The sequence below is a fragment of the Xiphias gladius genome, chromosome 9 (genome assembly GCF_016859285.1).
Source record: "Xiphias gladius isolate SHS-SW01 ecotype Sanya breed wild chromosome 9, ASM1685928v1, whole genome shotgun sequence".
Classification (NCBI taxonomy): Eukaryota; Metazoa; Chordata; class Actinopteri; order Istiophoriformes; family Xiphiidae; genus Xiphias; species Xiphias gladius.
Window position 1 is genome coordinate 2328258 of NC_053408.1, and position 9229 is coordinate 2337486.

Here is a 9229-nt window from a genome sequence, read left to right on the forward strand (position 1 = left end):
AGAGCTAGATAAGATTGATGGCACTCTAATGTTTGGTAAATATGAAGCTGCAGCCAGTAGCTGGTTGGCTTAGCTGAGGTTAAGGACTGGAAACAGGGGGAAATGGCGAATCCGTCACTGTCCATAGTTCGACAAATCTGCCTACCAGCAGTGGTGAAGCTCACTGCTTTACATGTTAAAGCTTGTCTTTTTAATCCATACAAAAGCTTAAGTGTAAAAAGGACAAGCTGTGGTTTTACATTGGGTTATGTGTAGCAATGTTTCTTGTCCAGGTGCAAGAAATCTTCTCAATTAACTCCCGCCGAGGAAGCAAAATGTCGAACTACTCTTTTAAGAAACAAGCTTGTCCACAAAAACTGGTATTGACTAAAAGGAAAGAAAATAATCCCTGGTTTAAAGAATTATAGAATTTACAATCAAAGCAGGTCCTCTTCTTTCTACATGTTTACATTATATGAGCAATGAGGCTGATTATTACTGAAAACTCTAGAGATTTAACCAAAAAACCGCGTCCGAAGCCTAAACCCTTACAGCAGTGAGAACCGCTGGAAGAAGTTCCTCGTCTTTCTGTTAGTGTTTGTAAAAGCTTTTCTCTCTTGTCTCCTCTTGAAGTTTTTTACCCCACCCCACCCCCCCCAAAAAAATTCCCTCTTCCTGCTCTGGGAGAGGCTGTGTGTAATTCCAGATGGGGCCCCGAGGCCGGATGCACTGTGGGCTCATGGGTATGCCCTTCCTCACGCCCTCGCGCCCTCCCTCCTCCCCCTCCTCCCACCCTGGCCCCTTCCTCAGACAAACCCCGACTGGTCCGACCTGGGTGGTCCAATCTGACCGTAGACACAAACCAGACATGAGGCACGTCATACATACGGTATATCTTCGACAGATGTCGATTTCTTGGATGCAGCCTAACTACAAGATACTCAAGATGCACATTTACAAATACATACAGTGTTCAAGAGAGAACAGGATGTTACGTCATATGGCTACAGACACTCCTGTAATCAGTGCGGCCCCGTGTTTGTTAGGTGACATTAAGAATGGAAACAAAATGAAAAAAAGGAAAAGAAAGGCCGAGGGTGCAAAGACAGTGGCTGGAGAAGATGGAAATGTGCCGAGAGGAGAACTAACGTCATTATTAAAACAATCTTACATGTCACTGACTCTGCGGGAAAAGTCATCCGAGAGGCTGAACCGCGTTTTTCTCGTCACAGTGTCACATTGGCATAAACATTTCTGAAGTTTCCTCTAATGCGACTTCAATTATGTTAATTGCTCAAATAATGTTGCAACATAAATTCATAAGTTGATGAAGAAATCATGTTCATTTGACAGCTTCGAGTGTCGTGCAGGATATGAATCACAGCACAGACATGCTGTGGCAGAGGAAAGGCGAAAGGTATACTGGATTATATCAGGACTGATTATATCAGGACTGTGTCGAGTGTTTTTATAACCGTTCAGTTGGTTGGTCAGACTCAAATCAAGAGCTATTGCATAGATTGCTGGGAAATTTTGCGCAGGCGTTCATGGTCCCCAGAGGATGAAGTGTAACAACTTTGGTGATCCGTTAATATTTCATCTAGCGCCATTATCAGCTTAATATTTTAATTTGGTTTACGACCAAATACTGAGTGTAGCCTCACAGAGCTGCTGTCGTGACCGTAGACTCTTTGCCTTTGAGCTTGTTAATTGACTTAAACGATTAAACAATCACCAAAACTGTTGTTGAATTTTCTGTTTCAGTCCTACATTAGAGTGTCAAATACGGCACCATGTGGTGTTATGTGGTGTGGTTGCGGTGACCAGTAAAGGGACTCTGTGGATATTTTGACCACTAGTGGTGCTGAGGAGAAATTACGCACGGGCAGGGACAAATACGTGCGGATGATACACATTCCTGAGGAGGGCCATAAATTGAATATAAAGTGCATCCAAGTTATATGACATCACCCAGTTCAGACTATTCGACAGCTGCTGGTGGCGATGCGCCAAGAAACATAACAACGGGACAGCAGAAGGCAGAGAAGAAGAAGACTTCTAGCCGATGTGGACAGAAGTATCGTAGGTTCCATAATATTCAAAAAAACCTACTGTAATTTTATGATAGAGAGGCATTCCTCGCGATTTTTAAGCCTCAAGTATACACGGAATGAAAACCCCACAAGGTAATGAGTTTAAACTTGTGGGCGAATCAACGAGGACACACAGCCCTCATTTATTTCTACATACCTACCGCAACCTAACTCACACAGAATTTCTGCCGTTATATGCACAGTCCCCCCATTCCTTCAACGCACACACACAATCTTCCTTGTTCCCCGCCCCATTTTCTCCGGTGACGTGACCCATTTCAGCACGCGGCTCAGAAATGGGGACTACATCAACGACACAAGATGGTCCCGAAAAGCTCCTTGGCTCCCGCCGCTCCAGACACACAGCCTCTACCACCTATTCTGTTAACTTCCCGCCGACATTTTCTCAGTACAGATGGATGGAGACCTTCCACATTGGATATAATGGACATCTAATGAGAGGAGCAGGAAATGTTCTGCGTTTATGTCATTTGCAGTAACAATCATGGGCACGGAGAGTTAGAGTGTGTGTCTCTGTGCAAGACTCCATAAAAACTTAATAGGGTTTAATCAGTGTGTGTGTGTGTGTGTGTGTGTGTGTGTGTGTATTGGAGTGCAGAGATGTGTCAGTTTGCCTTCATGCCTCATATTTTTTTCATTTTTCACGTGTAAGTTGATGAGAAATGACGTTCTGTACGTCAGCACAGGGACCTTCACCTTAAAGCTGATTTTGCCCTTCTTGCAGCAGAGGCAGGCCAGCATGAGGAAGACGAAGGTGAAGAGGCCCGAGAAGGAGATGGCCACCACAGCCAGGGACGAGGACCAGGACAGTTCACTCAGCGGAGCGCCATCTGCAGGACACAGCAAGTGTTACGGACAGAAGAATCTGGTATGAGACTCTATTGTTTTTGTGAAGTACATTTATGTGGTCAAATGCATATTAAATCCCTTATGACACAAGAAAGCAATTAGAGTACAACAATAGAGGGATGTGTTCCATTGCATCAGTTCTAATGCAATATACAGTAGCTTATGAACTGACTGTTTTCTCAGGAGGGCTTGTATTTCCATTTAGACACATTCACATGTATGATTTATAGCTTGGGGTCATGTTTTTGCTCAAAATGAAATGCTCTGAACCATTATAAGATTTATCCAGCACACAAAGAACCACATTACACCTCTGCTCAGGAAAGCAGGCTAAAAATGCATGTGTTGATTTATAACCGTCAACAAAGACAGATCTTTTACACTAATTTGCCCTTTTTTTTTTTCATGTCCGCTATGATACAGTGTAAAATTCCTTGAAAATGTAATGATGAATTTTCCCATCATTGTTTCTTTTGGGGTATTTTATGCCCTTATTGGTGAGTGGAGACCTGATGGAAATGAGGGGGACAGAGAAATGGGGAACATCAGGCACCAAAGGTTCCCAGCCCACCTCCAACAGAGGATGTTGCTGTTCATAACTGGCACCACCCCAATTATCAGTTGTTTTAACTTTTCACATGGGTTGGCTTACATTTCTGTTGTTTATACCCATATTTTATTATTAAAAATTATTGGACAAGTGTCATTAGTGTGGTAGTTTACAAAATAGGCTCTGATATCTTCCAAGCAGCCTCTCGTAAAACCGAGAGAGCATACATGTTGGTCATCTTCAACCATGTCAAACATCTCATAATAGCTACTCATATGGGTTCAGCGGTTCAGAGGCATCTCAAATGTCAAATGTAAACTCTCTCAGTAAGTGATCTTTTGGACAAATTAACACCAATAAACCATCAACTGTAGCAATAAGCATGTATTATGATTATTTTCTCAACATTTTTTAGATCAATAGTTAACATGAAGAAGAGAGCTGAGATGGCAGAATGTTTTATTAAGTGTCTAACTTTTTATTTATTTTTTTTATCACAGCCTTTTGTATGTGATGTCGTACATTTAGCTGTGTGCTTCCTCTTGATGTTTGGTGATTATTTTTCAACATTTCCTAATGTCAGACAACGAACTCCATCAGCCTCTGTCCATGTTGGACAGAGGCTGATGGACTGTGAAAACACAAGGGACCAAGACTGAAATAAGTCCAGGACTTCCTCGTTCTACTCCTGACAAAATCTGATATGTTGTATTTTAAAATATACTGGAGTGCTGTCAAACCAAACCTAAACCTAAAGAAGGTGACATGCAACCAAGGACCTCAACCAGATGCCTTTCAGCAAGATTAATCTGCAAAGCAAATATTTTGATGATTTAATTAATGAGAAGCGAGTTGAAAGTATAATAAGAATAGAATACAGTATTAATGCAGTTTATTTACAGTATTTACACACTCTAGTCCCAAGTCTGAAGCCCAACAGTGTGGAGTTCTTTTCTTCAGGCTCTCTCTCTCTCTCTCTCTCTCTTTCTGCCCCTCTGAGCCTCGTTTTAGCATCAGCGAGGCCAATTTTCAGGAGTTCGATGGTTTGAATTATCCTCAATGTGTGCCACGTGCGCGTGCTGTCCAGTCTCGTAAATAATATCTTGTTCCCAATTTTGGGGGCATTTTTGAGCCGCGGACGATTTATTTTTCTCAGTCTGCGATGGCTTCCTAAATGCAACGGTTACCACGGAGACAGATTGGACGGAGAGCCATGGAGGATTGCCTTCAGCTGTAAATCTCTCACACTGATTCCTGCCAACAGCAGTGCCACCCAGCTCCACAGACACACACACACACGCGCGCACACACACACACACACACACACACACATACAGAATAAACAGAGCACAGAGAGTCATTTCTGCTGCCAGTTTGTGCTGATCCTCTGAAAGCTGAGGCAACTGGCTCTCAGTGAGTATCAGGCTCTTAGTGTAATTTGACAGAGAGAGAACACTGTTGTTTAGGAGGCCGGCTGGCACAATGTAGTAAGGGAAGAGAATATTAAAAAAAAAAAAAAAAAACATGCAAATGTAACAGTTAAACGCCGGATTAGCTGGTCAGCTCAGGGGTTTTTGGAACGCAGAGTCCGCTATGACCATAAATAGTGCAATATGAAACAACATGAAGCACAGAGGGAGGAGGGCGTGGAAAAAAAGCTTGCTAAATCAGTCAATAAACATTTAGTGCTTTGAAATGCTATACAAGAAATTCAGATTTAATTACCCTTTATTTGTCAAGGGGGTAATTACAGAGAGCAGAGACATATAGTGGCTCTGTTGTGGTTTATTTAAAGCTCTCATGCTTACAAATCCCATCTCCGCCAGCAGCACAAATGGAGGGCTGTGACTGGGGATGCAGCTCGGCATTAATATTTTAGAAACACACTACAGTCCACGTGCAGGAGAACAGAGAACAGAGCATTTAAGCCAAGCTTACACACACAGCTGCGATCAGAAACCACGACTGCTACATCCCTGTTCTACATGAACCTGATACCAGAAATGGCAAAACATCATTGTAAAGTTTATTCTCAATGTAGGTACAAACCTTTGTGTAATTGATGATGAATTGATCCCACTCGAACGTATTATCTGTCTAAAGCCTGATATACTGTAGCTTCTGATACACAGTATCTATGGTTCATAAAGCTCCACTATAGTTCAAAAAACTGTTAAAAAAACACATGAGTGAATCACACTGTTGCACTGGGTGACATGCTCCTTCATCACCATGAACACATACACTGTTTTAATTTTTGATTCATTCCCAATCAAAGTCCTCAGTCTCAATCCAAATACTCGCTAGAGCACCAAATTTGGATTAAATTTGCAGCTCAAAATAGTCCCTATTAAATGCACTATTTTCCTCCTGTTTGAACGCTAGCAAAGGACAACAGTGCCCAGCTTTTTTAGGAAATAACTGAGCTTTTTTAAAAAAGTGAAAGTTACTTATGCCCCGTTTTTAAAGATTTACAGTAAATTGTCAGTAGGAAACAATTTGCTTGCGTCCGAAAATATTGAGACAGACCAACACATTGTTGATTTTGGTGCATTTTTTCTGTTAAAACATTTAATATCAGTGAAACCTACTGATTCAATTTATCCAACAGAGGCAAGGCAAATTTATTTATATGGCAACTTTCAATAACAAGGTAATTCAAAGTGTTTTACATAACAACAGAGGTGAGGTACCTCTGGTCGACCTGACTCCTCTGCGTGTGCCAAAGCGAGTAAAGAGGAAGGGACTGTAGGAAAATGGGAGAAATCTGGAGGACAAAGAAAGAATCCATATCCAGTCTTATGCCTGAGCTTTAACCCGGTAGAGTATCCAGAGAGCTTGTGTAGGCAGGTGTAGAAAAATCTTAGCGTAGCTTAGTACAGCAGTTAGTATATTGACTAGCGGAGGAGAGGAACGGAGGAGAGGACGGGGTAAGATTTTTGACGTATTGGTTCAGTCATGTGATTCTACCACACCGGGCTGATTTGGCCAGTCAGCAACAGTACAACTAAAATGTCCTTTAGGAGGTAATACTACATCTTCCCTTTGTCACTAGCTGAGATGAGTTGGACCAGCCCGGAAACACACTAAAAATACCTTGCTGCTGTGTTTCCTTCCCTAGCCCCTGTAAAATCAATAGCATTGACTGCTAATCTTAATGAAATAGAGAGGATTTGCCCTCTTGTTAGCTGGATCCAAAGAGACAAATGTGTTCTGCTAAAGAGTCGTTTGGTTTCCAAGGACAAGTCCCCCCAGAGAGCCACATTAAATACACCCAACAACACAGATTTAAGACCCTGTTTACAGTGAAGAACACAGGAGCGTGGACTGCTGCATTTTTCTCTCCTTCTACTACCTGATGCTAGCGGGTTGAGTACCATCTAGCTCTCAGCTACTCAGAGGTGGTAGCCATTTTTAGCCTCCTGAGGCAGAGAGCTGAAGCACAGCCTGATGACTAAATGATGAAAAGGGCTCAAGCATGAGAAGATGAGAGGAGAGGAAAAAAGGACCTGAGGAAGAGGAAAAAAGGTGGAAGAGCTGTGTACTTTGCAGCGTCTGCCCCAGGAGAATCCCCTCAGCACTCAACACAGAAACTCAGCTAGCTGAAGAGCAGCAACTCCAAGTCCGGCTGAGAGAGCCACAAACTGCAACGTGCTATGAAAAGACCGAGTCTATTCGACAAGCTCACGTGTTTGTTCTGGCTTTACACAGATAGAGCAGGCTGAATAATCACTCAGGATAGTTTTGCAGCTTAATGAGTTTGCTGCAGCACATCTGTGAACGCATCTGCAGATTTTGATTCTCGACCTCCTCGCAGTGTGACACACCGCCGCAGCCCGTGAGCTAGGTGCTGTTAGAATACCAGTTGGTCTGGGGGTTGAATAAGACTTCAGTGTTAGTGAGGACAGTTTCACTCACGTGGAGACTAGCAGAGAATAGTTCCACATTTCAGCAGATACTGTACTTCTATTCTTGCCAAGTTAAACGAATAGACTGATACCACTGTTACCTCTATGAGCTAAGTATGCAGCTAGAACAAGTGGGTAATTAGCTTATATGAGCCTCTGTTGGTCACTGCACTGGTTACTGCACCTGATCAAGAAATAGCTGCTGCATGTAAAACCCTGTGAAATCACAACTTGTTGTTTTTACCTTTCTGTTCGAGTCTGAATTAAACAAATAAGACATGATGTGTTAGTAAGTGAAATTTAGAGATGCTGGCAGGCAGATGTTTTAAACTTAGGACAGAGCCAGGTTAGCTGTTTCCCCCTGCTTCCAGTCTTTGTGATAAGCTAAGCTATTCCCCAAAATATTGAACCGTAGGCGACCACTACAATGTGCCATAGGTCTTTATGGGTTCAAAACTTTGTACCGGATCCAAAAACCCACAGAGAGCCCCCCAGGAAGTGCGAGGAACATAATAAACGTGAACACATTCTAAGAGATCCGAACTGAAAGGGACCACGCTGTGACCGGGGACCACATTGTGTTCAGCCACAGTTAAAAAGAGTACCAACACATATCCTATGTTCCATATGTTGAGTCAAAGAATCAAATTCCAGAATGACTCTTTTTTGCAGGCTATGCTTCCCTTGACCTGGGACGTGCCATGTCTATTGACAAGTCTACCAACCCCAGTTAACCAATTTCCATATCGAGATCTGATTACAATGTGGGCACAATTCTGTCACTGACAAGTTGTGAGTCTGAGCCAAGTCTGTATTTTCTTTCCTACATGGCAGAGCAAACGATAAATAAGTAAACTGTCTGAACTGAGGTCCAGCACTACAGGACAGGTATGAGTCACAGTACCGGGGCGACTTGGCCTGTCAGATAGACTTAATTGTGGCTGGCGTGTCAGACATTTAGATCAGAGCTGACAGACTGAGAAGAGTCTCAGCCCTTTAAACATAATATCCTGGCTACCAGACTGGATGTGGCGCTCCGTTGTGGCATTAACTGCAACTACCACGAGCATAAAACAATCGCTCCACCAACAGACCAATGTTTATTTCTGTACTGACTTGTATAATTGCTTCAGAGGGAGTTATTCCACGCCAAACTCAGCCATCAGCGATCAGTGTGTCACGACTGTTATAATGACTGACCATTATAGAGCAAATGATGCCAAGTTTTATGCAGCAGCTGTGGTCTAGACGGGTCACACTCCCCTGTCCAAGCAGAGTCAAAGCCAGGATAGTTACTGCACTTCCCTGGCTCTCCTCTCATGCCCATTGTACATATCTAGCTGAGGGGGGTCAGCAGAAAGTGTACGCAGGGGACTGCAAACACCCTCCACTCATCATCATCATCGCTGGTTACTGTCCTTGCTACAGCTAAATTATCCCAAGCTCAGCAGAGAGAAAGGTGAATCCACATGAAGTGCTGGAAACCGGCCAGAGGAAAGATGTTACACTCTGACCCAAATTAAGGATGAAAGAAGCAGAGAGAGAGGAGGCCAGAAATGAAGATATTCATTCGCAAATGCTGTCCAGGAAGCTCATTTTGACATCTGAAACTCACCGTCCCTCTGTCATGGTCAACAGCTGTCACGGTCGAGTTTTCCAAAAGATAAAATGTCATAATCACCAGTGGTCACGAAGCCTTAGAAGCAAAAAACCCTGATGGACAAAACGGGGCCTCTGCTCTAAGTGTTGATTGAAGATGAGAACATGTTAACCAGAGAATTGGGATACAGAGAGATGCAAAAGTGACCTGTAGCGTCTTGTAAAGGTCG